Raw genomic sequence first — 15,371 nt, forward strand, 5'->3', positions numbered from 1 at the left:
TAGATATCAACAATGCTGGTCATTTTTCTTAAAATCACCTTATCAATTGTAACTTCCACAATCAAGGCATGTATTCTTACATGATGGACCTCCATAGTATCTTTTACACTTTTATATTGCAGTGTATTTAATACCAGTTAATATAGAACCATACATTTTACTAATTTATTTTGTCAGGTTATACTCTCTTTGTGAGTATTGATAAAGTTTTATCATAAATAATTTTACTGATTATCTTACCCTATTTTTAGTGCTTTGAATGTTACTTTGAATACTACTTGGCACAAAGTAGGTAATCCATATAATTATTGATCACATCAATAAAATAAGATGGTGCATAAATGTTGCATAAGGTGACTTATAAGAAGAACTGTTCATTTTCTACTGACATGTCTTAACATGGAAAAAGTTATTTTCAAGAAATATTGTGGGGCCGGCTAGGTGGCACTAGAGGTAAGGTGTCTGCCTTGCAAGTGCTAGCCAAGGATCAGGACCGTGGTTTGATCCCCCGGCGTCTCATATGGTCCCCCCAAGCCAGGGGCAATTTCTGAGCGCTTAGCTAGAAGTAACCCCTGAGCATCAAACGGGTGTGGCCTGAAAAACCAAAAAAAGAAAGAAAGAAATATTGTGCCCTATGTCACAATTACATATTTTTATCCAATTACATATTTGCATACTTAAAATCAAATTAAGTATTATAATTAATAATTATTATAATTTTTATAATGTGAAGAAATACTCAGTTCAACACTACCACCCACAAAAATAGCTTCTGGTAAAAAAAGAATGGCTTCCTTTATGTTTATCAACATTTTTATATGTTATTGTTAAAACCTTATTTGAAAGATAAGTTGGAGTTATGCACATTTAAAAAATTTAAATAATTTGTTTAATTATTTACATGTTTATAACAATGTGTACACATTTATAAGATCACAAGTAATTTTAATTTTTTTCTTGAAATATTCCCAATTGTAGAATTGTTCATCCAAAACTCAATTGAAAAAATTTTAAGTGCTAGAGACAAATTAATAACATACTAAAAGGTTTAGTTAAATTTCTTATTATTTTGGAAAATGTATAAGAAGAAGTAAATATATATTGATTTAAGAACCTATCAGTTACAAATAAAATAATTTGGAAATTCTTAAACTTTCCTAGTGGTTCTAGCCACCAAGTGACCAAGGATCATTTCCTGTGGCATTTGGATCTAACAGACTTAGGAGTGACCAGGTCTGCATCTTCTGGTGCTGGGTGAGGATGGCATGTTGTGCTCTGGACTGAACTTAGAACCTTATACATACTACATATATTCTCTATTTGTGTCTATGATGCATATTTTCAACATTCTTGCCCAGTCTCAAATAATAAGTAATCTGGAGTTAAAAATCTGTGAGTTGTCTTTTACTAAGTGCATGCAAATAGTTTTCCTACTTTAGCATTCTCAACCCTCATACTTTCAGCCCCTTCTTAGAAGTTAAGTCCTTGGATGAACTACTTAATGTTTTTGATGCCACAAAATTGTTCAGTTGTATAGATATGAATTTTGGAGCTTATTTTAGCTGTTAAATTTCATTCCCACTAAGAATCCTTAAAGCTTTGATGTTCAAGTAAAAAAATGGTCTATCCCTCTTCTATTATTTTACATTTGAGAAGAAAGGAATTCAAGCTTTATATGACAATTTTTTTCCAAAGTTTCTTTGATCAGTTTCTGACTTATAGAAATTTATAGAAGCATCTTGACATATGTCATAACAACAGGCTGTTGGGGAAACTAGTGTCCTCAGCAAATAAAGTATCTGATTTGCCTGGCCTATGCTTTTCATCTCTAGTAAGGTTTAGAGACTGCAATTTTGCCAGAGTTCAGAAAGACAATAGAAATATTTTATGGTCTGTACAATAAAAGCACATTCTTTGGAAATAATTATTGCTCAACTTTGTCAAAATAAACATTAAAATCTTATTTACTTAATAAAATTTACCCTTTACTCAAATAATATGTTGATATTATAAAAACATTGGTGGCAGGAACAACAATCATGACCTCTAATTCCAGAGTCCTGACTGAGGCAATTGCAACTGAACGGGTCTTCTGGAAACATAATGAATCGTGATATCCCAGACTCCATCTGAGTTTCAGCACAAGGGCCAAGACCACTAACCACAGAAGACAGATTAAAATGACATCAAGGAAACATAGCTTCTAAAATCACAAAGAAAGTCTTCATCATAAGTTTCACTCCTTGACCTGTGCACAGACTGAGACCTCTAGATTTAGAGGTCTGTTTTTATCATCCAGATCAGAGCAGAAGTCTTCCATATGGCACAAAATCACCAAGGGGAGAGTAAATGAACGTGAAAGGAGTCTATAGATAATCCCATGACAATATATTCCAAGGGTAGAGAAACCCTGGATCTCTTAGCCCAAGGGGATTCCCGTTTCAGATGACCCCAATATTTACTGTGCCTATGTGGGGGGGTAGAGACAAAAAAAACCCCACTAAATAATCTTTTATTATTTTTTATCTAGTTTTTGTTGATTTCTTTGTTTTGGGGTAGATATTGAAGTAGTTGTCCATTTTTTATTTATATATTTACTTTTTCTTTCTTCTTTTCTCTTCTTCCTCTTTGCACCTTGTCATATTTCCTATCTCAAGACCATGGCAACTATGTGGTGCAGCATATTGCTGCAGTACTCACTGGATATCTTATTTGATTCCTCTTTTTGAACTGTTATGGTGTTTCACCGTCTTCTTTTCCTCTTCGTACCTCAAACCAAGGATGAGAGCCTCTAGAATGACTCTCCTCATAGTCAGCATAGTTGATTTTTACCCCATTATATTACTTTTCTCTTCCTCAAACAAAACCACATAACTTGAACTTTCTAGTCCCACCTCTCAATTAGAGGGGACAGTAATGGAGGCACCAAGACCAAACAGTTATAAGACCACTAAGTAATAAACTAGACACAGAAGGGACCAGGCATTCTAGCAGCCCCTGAGGGGAGAGTGGAGGATATGGGAGGGAGGATGGGAGCAGATGTGGGAGGACAATTCGGTGGTGAGAATTCCCCTGATTCAATGTAAATATGTACCTGGAATATTACTGTGAACAAAATGTAAGCCACTATAATTAAAATAAAAATTATAATAAAAAACATTGGTGGCAGGAAATGTGTGCTGGTGAAGAATGGTGTTGTACATTGTATGAATAAAACTTAATAATGAACACATAACTTTGTAACCACTGTGTTTAAATAAAGTAATTAAAAACATTTCTAATAAAGATTGATTGAAACCAGAATAAAATTCTTTTTTTTTTTTGGTTTTGGGGCCACACCCAGTGATGCTCAGGGGTTCCTCCTGGCTATGTGCTCAGAAATCACTGCTGGCTCAGGACACCATGTGGGATGCTGGGGATCAAACCCAGCTCAGTCCTGGATCAGCCATATGCAAGGAAAACACTGTACTATCTCTCCAGCCCCATGAAACCAGAATAAATTCTTAGTGAAACTGTATCAACATTTTTCTTCATTATACAAAATAATACATCTTATTTAAAAGAACTTTGTCTTCCCATTCCCTGGTGTCTCCTGCTTCAGTTATTTTACTCCCTATTTATCTTGCTAGCCAATATTTTCCACTTCTGTTTCACAAAAAAATAATAATAAATTAAAGGAAGTAAGCAACTCTCTCCTAATATAGTTTGCTTGAATATTTTATTTATTTCCAAAAGCCATAGGACCAGAGAGACCCAAATGAGACTTAGATATATACAGGCTGAGATCTTTTTTGTAATATTGAAGAGGAAAGAAAACGAGGTTTCAGCAGGCCTCTGCCATTTCTAGGTTTCAGCAGGCCTCTGCCCTTCCCCCAGCATGCATAAATATGGCACTGCACATAAGCTCCCAGCATGCAAAGTTCCAGTAACTAACCAACCACATCTTGCCATAAAATGTAACCTTGAGTCTTAAAGATCTTCTTTGTAGGAATAATATTCTTTGTGGGAATAATGATGTTTTTCGAACCCTGTAAAACAGTTATAGAGCAGCTGCGACTGCAAGATAAGATGAAATGATGTTGCCTGTTTGAAATAATGCTTGTTCTTTGTGCCTCCCTAAAATGTACCCTATAAAAATCCTGCTTGATCCTTGCTCAGGGTCTTTGTTCACTGGCTAGCTCTGAGGAGCGCAGTGGGCATTGAACCTGGTGTCAGAATAAAATCCTCACCTTTGAAAATTGCAAGGTTCAAGCACTTTCTTGGAGACCCCCAGGGATGTTGGAGGGAGGGAGTTATAGCTCCGGAACCTAATAATATGGTTTATAGTTATTAAAGTAACCTTGAACCACGGGGTTGCGAGTGTTAATTGAAGGAGTAACAATACCTAGAAAAAGGCCATCTAATATCTGAGGGTCCAGGGTTTATATTCCTATTTGGACACCAGTTGTAAAGCATTCTGCTCCAACCAGCCAGGGTTCTTTTTCTCAGAAAGGGTTTAACAAAGAAAACAGGCAGGAACTGAACAAAGGTCCTTACAGCAAATCTGTTAGGAAAATTCAGTGAAGTGGAAATAAGAGAAGTGGCAACTTTAGAAAAGGCATCTATCACTTCCTCTCTACTCACCTTAGTACCTTGTGTAAGTACTTGGAGAAGTTTTAGACTGTTTTAAAAGTACTACGAACACCTGCATGATAAAGACTTTGCACCTTACCAGACCTATGAGTCTTCAAGCTACACTTGGATTCCACTTATATTGGGACAAGTGGGAAATTATCCTTGCTGCTTGATTTCTCAGAGACTCATGGAACTCATGCCGGTCATGGTTTTCTTGGTCTCTGGCTTCCTGCTCACAGAAAAGAACTTTAGGAAATAAACAGTGAAGTTAAATAGTCTTATTTAGAGATGATTTGGAAGGAAGTGGGAGAGGGAGATAAAGAGAGAGTATTGTGGACTTCTCCAGAGAGCAAGTTCAGAATATTCATCTCAGAGAATATTGTGGGCCATTTCAAATAATGAAAAAGTTCTCCACTAAATTTTGCAGAAATGGTTTCATAGATTATCTCCCAAGATCTCCCCTGTCTACACTGGAATATTGATGAAAGTTTGTTGCTATAGTGTTGTCAAGAGGAAGAGCTCAAAACTTTTGCTGGTCTACCTTTGTTAGAGTCCAGAAATTGAAGGACAAGACCATACAAATTGGAGTAAAGATTCAGCTTTATTCCATCTGCCAATAGCTCCTGACTGACTGGCCAGGGTTCTCTCCCATGAGAGATGAAGCCCACCCAGGGTCATGATTGAGATTATATAGGATAGGCATATAGGGAGGTTCTAGATTTTTTATGATCTTTAAAATGATTGGCTGTTGTCCTGGGGTATGCTTCCCACTTTCCACTGACTTTTGTCCCTACCAGATAGGTTACCTGATATGGCCAGGTAGCTTGGGAAATGGAAATAGGCTTGGGGAACCTAGCATGTAGCTCACACCATGTGGTTTCTTACAAATTGGAATCTCTTTGTTCAGAACATAAAACAGGTCTGCCATGTGGCCTTTTCAAAAATGGTGTCATTCTTTGTTCAGAACCCAGGTCTCAACACCTTCATGTCCTAATCACAACATTTTTTTCCTGTTTCTCTCTAGAGAGCTGTATCCAGCATTCTCTTGGCCTGTGCAATTACCAGTTAGTTTTATCAGACCTCAGTTTCTGCATTCACAAAGTAGATTAAATATACACTTTTTTCTGCATTAGACTAGTGAATCAGTAACTTCTTTCAGTCTCATCTTGATTTTAGTATCTTCTGATACTCATTGTCAACCCTATTTTTTGATGCACTACCCTACTTTCTGCCCTCTTTGCCTAATGTGAAGGTTTTTTTCCCTTAAGTTGAGGCAAGTTTTTAATTTTATCCTTTTATTCTCTTTATTACAATTCTGTTTCTCTTTCCTGGCAGTCGAAGCTAAAAAATAATAGAAATAAAAAATAACTTGCCAAAGATCTAAAGAGATGAAAGCCGTGATATTCCAAACACCACAATTTTAAAAAGTAAATCAAATCTAGCATTAGAATAATTTATATATTCACATCTAATTTTGTTGAAAATGAAAGTGAAGGCAGAGAATTGCCCTCATTTCTCATACTTTTAATTACGGTTTTGGCATAAATTCCTGTCAGTTTTTGTGGTCTCAGGGAAGGCTAATTACAGGTTTTAAAATAAAACTGTGCTCAGTTTTGATGAGATTGTCCTTATAAAAAAGATTAGTTTTCACCTTTCTATTCTTGATAAACTTCTATTCTGAGTTGCTATGTATTAAATAATATATAAGAACTAACTCCTTAACTGATGAATCAAACGTTTATCAGGTGTGTGGCTGCTACAGCTGTCTTGGTTTAAATATGTTAAAGATTTTCTCAGAATTCTCTCAGGAAAGTGGGTGCACATGAGTTGGTATATTATGAATGACAGGAACTACATGCAGTTGTGTGGGAAAACAATGTTCTGGTTTACTAAACAAGTATTGGGGGTTTATATAGAGGATTTTTGCCAGTCACAGTTTTTTATGTTATGTAAAAAAAGCTCACATTTGTTTCTTTGCAAAGTAAAATATATCTCTCTTGTTCACAGAAGCTTTATCAGAATCCACTCTTTCATCTTCAAAACAATTCACATGCCTCTAGGTGGTTTGCAGACCTTATGAATAGATATATTTCAATTAAAAGCCCAGAGAATGAAAGAAGGTAAATTTTAACATTTAAAGTTATTTCTCTCTAGCCAGACCCTAGGTGTCAATTCTGATGTAGATTAAAGAATTAGCTAGAAGCCAGGTTTTTCTATCAAGGTTCCTTTTTACCTGAGGGAACAGGTTTTTTATATTTAGGGCTTTCTAAGATAGCTTCCTAAAGTCTGGCTAAGAAACAATGTATAGAAAGGGCATTAAAAGAGACAAACTTATTTTAAAGAGATGCAAATCTTAACCTGGTAAAAGCGTTCTTAACAACCCATTTAAAGAGATGCAAATCTTTACCTGGTAAAAGCGTTCTTAACAACCCATTGCTACTTTCTGTCAAACTTTGGATATTATTTTTAAGGTAAAAAATTCAAGGTTATATTCAAGGTAAAAAATTAGTTAGCAAATCACCCCTTAAATATGTCCCAAAACAAACATTCCTTTTATCTGACAGAGCAGTCTGCTTAAAGCTACAAGATGTTAAAAAAGACTATGAGGATTAAAGTTGTGTTTATGCATCTCTTGGTGATAAATTTTCCAGGTAAAGAGAAATTTAATTAAGGCTATATTTGCCTATATTGATTCTTATATTTGGAAGCAATTTAATTAAGGCTATATTTGCCTATATTGATTCTTATATTTGGAAGCAAATAGTAAAAAATATCATACTTAGTACAGCATAAGGAAATTCATATTTAGGCCAAATATGAACTATACTTGAGAAATATTACCATACCTATCAGGGAAATCTGGTCAGACATCGGCATTGAGGGGGTCCACTCAACAGGCCTTCTAATAAGCTTTCTCTAGACACTGATGGCAACATGTGACTTCTTGAACTTTAAACTGAGTACAAGGTTTTGAAGTTGGGCTAATTGCTTCTTACTGTATATTGACTGATCAGAAAAATTATATAATGTTAGGGTACAAAGTCAAAGAATGAGACCACATAATTGAAATAAAGCAAAGAAAAGCTTTATTCTGTCAACCAACAAGCTACAAACACCAATTAGGGCCAAGTCCCATAGGAAGTGACCCAGAACAAGGGTCACAAACCCCTGTGACCATATAGGGCTAGAAAAAGAAAATCTTGACCTTTAAGTTTATTGACTATCGTCTAAGGTGTTTCACCATGTCCTTTTATGACTAGATATCTAGGATGGTATATTGTGGTTTCTAGGGCCTTGGAAGTTTTGTCACTATTGTTGAGATAGAATTAGCTCTTACATGGAAGTTAACCTTGTTAGATTAAATGGAAACAATTTTAGGTTGACAAAATGGAGTCCCTTCTACTTCAGGTTTCATAATATAACTAAACATCAATTTCTTTTTCTCTATGTAAAATATGTTTGCAATATTTAAGGAGGTATTCTACTGTCATAAGGTTAGTCTAAATAAAAGAAACATATAGAAAGTTGTGGAACTGTTATAAATTTTATAAGGTTTTTGTTTTATTTTGTTTTGGGGGGCCACACATGGTGATGATCAAGGGATAGTCTTGGCTATGCGTTCAGAAATCACTCCTGGCTTGGAGGACCACATGGGATGCCCTGAGATCGAACCATGGTCCATTCTGGGTCAGCCGCATGCAAAGCAAACATGCCCTACCACTGCACTATCATTCTGGCCCCCAAGTTTTATAAGTTTTTATAAGCTGAAGAAGGATGTCTTTGAAACCTACTTACCTAACATTCATGTTGAACTTTAAATGAATGTGACACAAAACTATCCCCTTTCTAAGTTTTAGCAATATGATCCCATTCAGGAGGGTTGAATAAGTATGTTTTTCTGAAAATTAATAACAGATGAGTTTTATTTTTGAGATAAATACACACACATATATGTCATAACTGCAGGAGCCCAGATATAGTGTTGTCATTGAGTATATGAATTCTCTAGATATTTGCTAACTTTGGGGAGACAATAGTGAATTTCTAACCACATCAATTTGTACATGACAAATAAGAGATTTATTTAATACATTGTTATAAAACAGAGATAACTCACATTTTTGTAAGTATACAAAATAAAGGTAATATATTTTTATGATATAACTTTAATAAATACATGAATAATACCAATTACAGTCTGATTAGATGGAGTCACAAAAAAAGAGAAGAATAAAAACCATTATGAAGAATAGCATATTTTATAAATACTAGGTATGATAGAGACCTATTAGGAATTAATCTCTTGGGGATGGAGTGGTGGTCATGCAGCTGACCTAGGATAGACCACGGTTCAATCTCCCAGCATCCCACAATGTCCCCAAGCCAGGAGTGATTTCTGAGCACATAGCTAGGAGTAACCCCTGAGCATAAACAGATGTGAGCCAAAAACAAACAAACAAACAAACAAACAAACAAAAAGAATCCCTTGGGGGCAGAACTATAGCATAGAAAGTAAAGCACTGGACTGTAAAAAATTGTGAGTGCTGCCTGTGTGTGTCTGTCTACTATGCTTCACTATGCGGCAGTGTGCTCTTTCTAAGAAAAGAACACCATTACAAAAAGAAGAAAAAAATCACACTAAGAACTGTGCTGGATCACTGAAGCCCAGCATTTCTCTTTGGACTGTCTGCTCTGCTGTGTGCTCGGGCCTAAGATTTGATCCTGTGTGAGGCTTCATCCACGGAGGACTCCCCTCCCTTGGAGGCAAGTCGACCCATCCAGAAAGGGCGGAGCCAGAGGAGTGCGGCTGCCTGCATTATTTAGCCAATGAATACCACCATAATACATAGAAAACCCACAATACAAGTGTGACAATGGGGAAACAACGCAGGCCAGCATCAGACATAGAGAATGAAGATGACAATTCTGATGACCAGATAATGACCAACCAACTAATCAACCTCTCAGATATGGACTTTAGACTAGTAATATGCAAGATGCTCAAAGAACTCAAAGAAACCATGAATCGAGTTGAAGAGATCAATAATAGGAACCAAGAAAATATGAAGACAGAAATCAGAAAAATCCAAACTGAAATAACATGTCAACTAAAAGGCCTGAAAAACTCAGTAAACAAAGTGAATGACAAAATAGATAAGATCTGGGACAGGGTATCAGAAGCTAAGAATATACTTGGTGCTGTGGAAGTTGAGATAAATAACAATTCTATACAGCGGGAGAGATTGGAAAAAAAACTTAAAGCAAATGAACAGACAATGGAAAAATTACTCAAAGAATGGGAACAGAGGAAATAGAAGTCTATGATAAGCTCAACAGAAATAAATTAAGAATCTTTGGAGTCCCAGAGACCCAGGAAGAAAATTTCCAGGAAGAATCAACGGTCAAGAACATCATTAAAGAGAAACATCCAGAGCTAAAGAATATATGTGATCAAATCCTGCATGCTCAAGGAGTACCAACCAAAGGAGACCCCAGAAAAAATACTCCAAGACACATCCTAGTCACAGTGACAAATCCCACAGATAGAGACACAATTCTGAAAACAGCAAGATCAAAAAGGGAAATTATATTCAAGGGAGCATCCTTGAGATTTACAGCAGAATTGTCACCAGAAACACTCAAGGTCAGAAAGCAGTGGTGGGATATTGTGACAAGACTGAAAGAAATAAATGCTTCACCTAGAATACTGTACCCAGCAAAACTCACTTTCTGGTTTGACAGAAGAATACATGGTTTCACAGACAAAAAAACAGCTCAGAAACTTTACAGACTCAAAACCAGTCTTAAGAAAAAAAACTAAAAGACCTAATTTAAGAGAAGACTAACCAAAAGACACACCAAAATTAATGGCTTTTCTATACACCAATAGTAATAAGGAAGAAATGAACATTAAGAAAACAACCCCATTCACAATAGTGCCACACAAACTCAAATATCTTGGAATCAACTTGACTAAATATGTGAAGGACCTATACAAGGAAAACTATAAAACTCTGCTCCAAGAAATAAGAGAGGACACACGGAAATGGAAACACATACCCTTTTCATGGCTTGGCCGGATTAACATAATCAAAATAGCAATACTCCCCAAGGCATTATACAGATTTAATGTGATCCCTCTAAAGATACCCATGACATTCTTCAAAGAAGTGGATCAGGCACTTTTGAAATTCATTTGGAACAATAAACGCCCTAGAATAGCTATAGCAATCATTGGGAAAAAGAATATGGGAGGAACTACTTTCCCCAACTTTAAACTATACTACAAAGCATAGTTATCAAAACAGCATGGTATTGGAATAAGGACAGGACCTCATATCAGTGGATGAGGCTTGAATACTCAGAAAATGTTCCCCAGACATACAATCACCAAATTTTTGATAAAGGAGCAAAAAATCCTAAATTGAACAAAGAAAGCCTCTTCAACAAGGCATTGGCACAACTGGCTAGCCACTTGCAAAAAATTGAACTTAGACCCCCAGCTATCATCATTTATGAAGGTAAAATCTAAATGGATTAAAGACCTTAATATCAGACCCAAAACCATAAGATATATAGAACAACACAAAGGCAAAACACTCCAGGACATTGAGACTACGGGCATTTTCAAGGAGGAAACTGCACTCTCCAAGCAAGTGAAAGCATATATTAACAGATGGGAATATATTAAGCTGAGAAGCTTCTGCATTTCAAAGGAAATAGCGCCCAGGATACAAGAGCCACCCACTGAGTGGGAGAAACTATTCACTCAATACCCATCAGATAAGGAGCTAATCTCCAAAATATACAAGGCACTGACAGAAATTTACAAGAAAAAATCATCTAAGCCCATCAAAAAATGGGGAGAAGAAATGGACAGACATTCTGACAAAGAAGAAATACAAATGGCCAAAAGACATATGAAGAAATGCTCCACATCACTAATCATCAGGTAGATGCAATTCAAAACAACTATGAGGTACCACCTCACACCACAGAGATTGGTACACATCACAAAGAATGAGAATAAACAGTGTTGGCGGGATGTGGAGAGAAAGGAACTCTTATCCACTGCTGGTGGGAATGCCGACTAGTTCAACCTTTATGGAAAGCAATATGGAAATTCCTCCAAAAACTGGAAATTGAGCTCCCATATGATCCAGCTATACCACTCCTAGGAATATACCCTAGGAACACAAAAATACAATACAAAAACCCCTTCCTTACACCTATATTCATTGCAGCACTATTTACCATAGCAAGACTCTGGAAACAACCTAGATGCCCTTCAACAGACGATTGGCTAAAGAAACTGTGGTACATATACACAATGGAATATTATGCAGCTGTCAGGAGAGATGAAGTCATGAAATTTTTCTGTACATGGACGTACACGGAATCTATTTTGCTGAGTGAAATAAGTCAGGAGAGAGAGAGAGAGAGAAACAGAGACAGAGACAGAGACAGAGAGACAGAGAGAGAGAAACGCAGAATGGTCTCACTCATCTATGGGTTTTAAGAAAAATGAAAGACATTCTTGCAATAATAATTTTCAGACACAAAAGAGAAAAGAGCTAGAAGTTACAGCTCACCTCACGAAGCTCATCACAAAAAGTGATGAGTTTAGTTAGAGAAATAACTACATTTTAAACTGTCCTAATAATGAGAATGTAGGAGGGAAATGGAAAGCCTGTCTAGAGTACAGGCAGGGGTTGGGTGGGGAGGAAGGATATTTGGGACATTGGTGATGGGAATGTTGCACTGGTGATGGGTGGTGTTCTTTACAGTACTGAAACCCAAACACAATCATGTATGTAATCAAGGTGTTTAAATAAAATATATATAAAAAAAGAAAGTAACGTACTAGTCTTACATACAGTTGGTTTGTCTGTGACACAGATTAGATTCCTTTAGGACAGAATTAGGAGTACTCCTGACCACCTAATCAAAAAATGAATAAAGATTTCATTGTCTCTCTTCAATCAGATCTACTTTAAATTTAACTTTTATGTTAATAACTATTTCAATGGGGTGCCTGAGAGGTAGTACAGTGAGCAGGGCATTTGCTCACCATTTGGGATAACATGTGGTCATCTCAAGTTTGATCTTCTGTAACTCATTAGGATACTGCAATTCATAACTCTCAGGAGTCATCCCTGGAATGAGAGTTAGGAGTAAGATCTGAGAACCAGAGAATGTGGCTCTCAAACAAGCAATAAATCAAGCAAATTTAATGGCACATAAACATTTTGTACATACTAATAAATTTACATATAGTCATTAAAATGAACTTTTTAATGTAAAAGTAGGGTCAAAACAAGTAGGGCATTTGTCTCACACATGGCCAGTTTGGGTTAGATCCCCAGCATCATATGGTAACCTGAACCTGCCAGGAGCAATTTCTGAGTGCAGAGCCAGGAATAAACCCTGAGTGCCTCTGGTTGTGGCCAAAAAACAAAAGAAGAAAAGTAAGAGCAACTTTTCTACAGAATTCATAACAATGTAAGATTCTTAGAAAAACTATAAAAGTAATACTACTATTTTAAAAATAATAAGAGGAAGCTATATTGCTATTTTAATTTTTATGATAGTATATATATTTTTTAAACACCGTGGTTACAAGGTTGTTCATACTACATTTTTTTTCCACAGATAAAGTTGTTCATGATTGACTTATAGTCATGCAATGTATAACAACCTTCACCATTGTGCATTTCCTGCTACCAAAGTAAACAGTTATCCTTTCACCCTCCCTGATTTTCTCTTCCCTCTTATCCAGCCTCCCCTGCCTGCCTCTGGGAATTTTTGAGGATTACAAAAACTAAATCATGTGTTTTTCTTACTTTTCTTTATTTATTTCATAGCTTACAATATTTTTAAAGATGGAATTTTATGCATAAAGCATGTCATCATCACACCCTCCACAAGAGTGCCCATTTCCTGCCATCATTGTTCTAATATCCTCTCCAGTGTCCTCTCACATCCCCCATTTCTATGGAAAATTTCCTATTAAAGGTCATTTTTCAACTTTTTTTAGTTATTTTCCTACTATGTTTATTTATATCCCACATATAGCAGATTTTATTCTTTGCCTGTCCCTCCTTCTGATTAACCTAATTCAGTATAAGATACAGATCCAACCAGGTAACATACAACTGCATGATTTCATCTCTTCTTTTTTTTTGTAATTTTTATTGTGACCAATGTGAATTACAAGTCTTTCACAGTTATATTTAAGGTACATAGTGACAGTGAATTAGAGCCATTCCCACCACCAGCGTTGACCTCCCTCCACCCCTGTTCCCAGCATGCAATACATACCTCTAGCCTTTGCTCCCTGAACACCTAGTGTAAGAAGTCCCTTTTTTGTATAGCTTGTTGTAGATTGGGTCTCTTGAATCTATTGTTGTTAACTTTGGGTTGGGCACATTTTTGTCCCACACAAATTCTTATTGATTCTGAGAAGTGGTTTGCAGCAGTAAGGGATCAGGTAGTGTCCTCGAGCTGGGGGTCCTTCTGGAGCTGAATCCCGTAGTATGCAACAGTCCACATTGAGGGTGTGTATGAGAAGAGCCACATAGAATGAATTAGCCGGAGTGGTGGTTGCAGCTTCTTGCCAATCACGAAATGTTATACTGACTGGGTGTCTATTCGCTTTGAGAGCTGGGTGGTGGCTTGTTGAGGAAGAGGGTCCGTCTCAGTTCCTAAGGAGTTAAGAACTGAGGGTAAAGAAGATTAAATATGGAGATATCAGGATTGACGGGGTGAGAGGATAGAAGTTCTGAATAGTGGAGGAGGAGAAATAATATATAAGAATGGCTATATACATATAGGCATGGATTGTTTCCAATATAAATTAGGCTAACATAGAGGAGTTCACTGCAAACAAACTCATGCCCACATATAGACAGACATATTAGAGATTTATTCATAGATTATAGTTGGAGGCCTGACCTTTATAGGATGGGTCTGAGCACTTAAGAAATAATTGAATTGGGGCCAGAGAGATAGCAATGAGGTAAGGTGTTTGCCTTGCATGCAGAAGGATGGTGGTTTGAATCCGGGCATCCAATATGGTATCCCGAGCCTGCCAGGAGCGATTTCTGAGCGTAGAGCCAGGAGGAACCCCTGAGCGTTGCCGGGTGTGTCCCAAAAACCAAAAAAAAAATTGAATTAGAAAGGAAGAAAAGATAAATAAATAACTAAAATAGATTAGGAAGGAAAATAAAGAAAGAGAAAAATAATAAAGAAAAATAAATTGGGCTGGTGTCTAGGAGGGAGACGGTTTTTCAATTTCTATGCTCTTCGTCAACGGGAGGGGTGTACTTTGCTAAATGAAGCCTTCAGAGTTATATTCTAGATGGAGTATTTTAGGATAAACATAATTTTCACATCTATAGTACTAAGAAATATGGTAATGAGCACTATAAGAGGAGTTTGCCCTATGTAGTATCATCCACTGTTTCTTGTGCATTGAGGTTCCTTTTCTAAAAAGAAACTGACATGAGCTTTATGACAGAATAGTAACATAGGTTGAATTGAAAAAGGAGGAAGTAGACAAAACAAGAGGGAAAAAAAGGAAAAAAAAGAAAAGGGATAATAATAATTTGTAAAAACATACTCAGTTGTCGTGTATGTAAACATTTTATGGGATTATTATGTTACTGACCCTACCCTGATCGGTGATTGTGCCCTACACCTAGGGTGTGACCTGGCATTCTGCCCCCACCCTAGGATGGTACCTGATTCTGCTTCCA

The sequence above is a fragment of the Suncus etruscus genome, chromosome 12 (assembly GCF_024139225.1).
Source record: "Suncus etruscus isolate mSunEtr1 chromosome 12, mSunEtr1.pri.cur, whole genome shotgun sequence".
NCBI classification, from domain to species: domain Eukaryota; kingdom Metazoa; phylum Chordata; class Mammalia; order Eulipotyphla; family Soricidae; genus Suncus; species Suncus etruscus.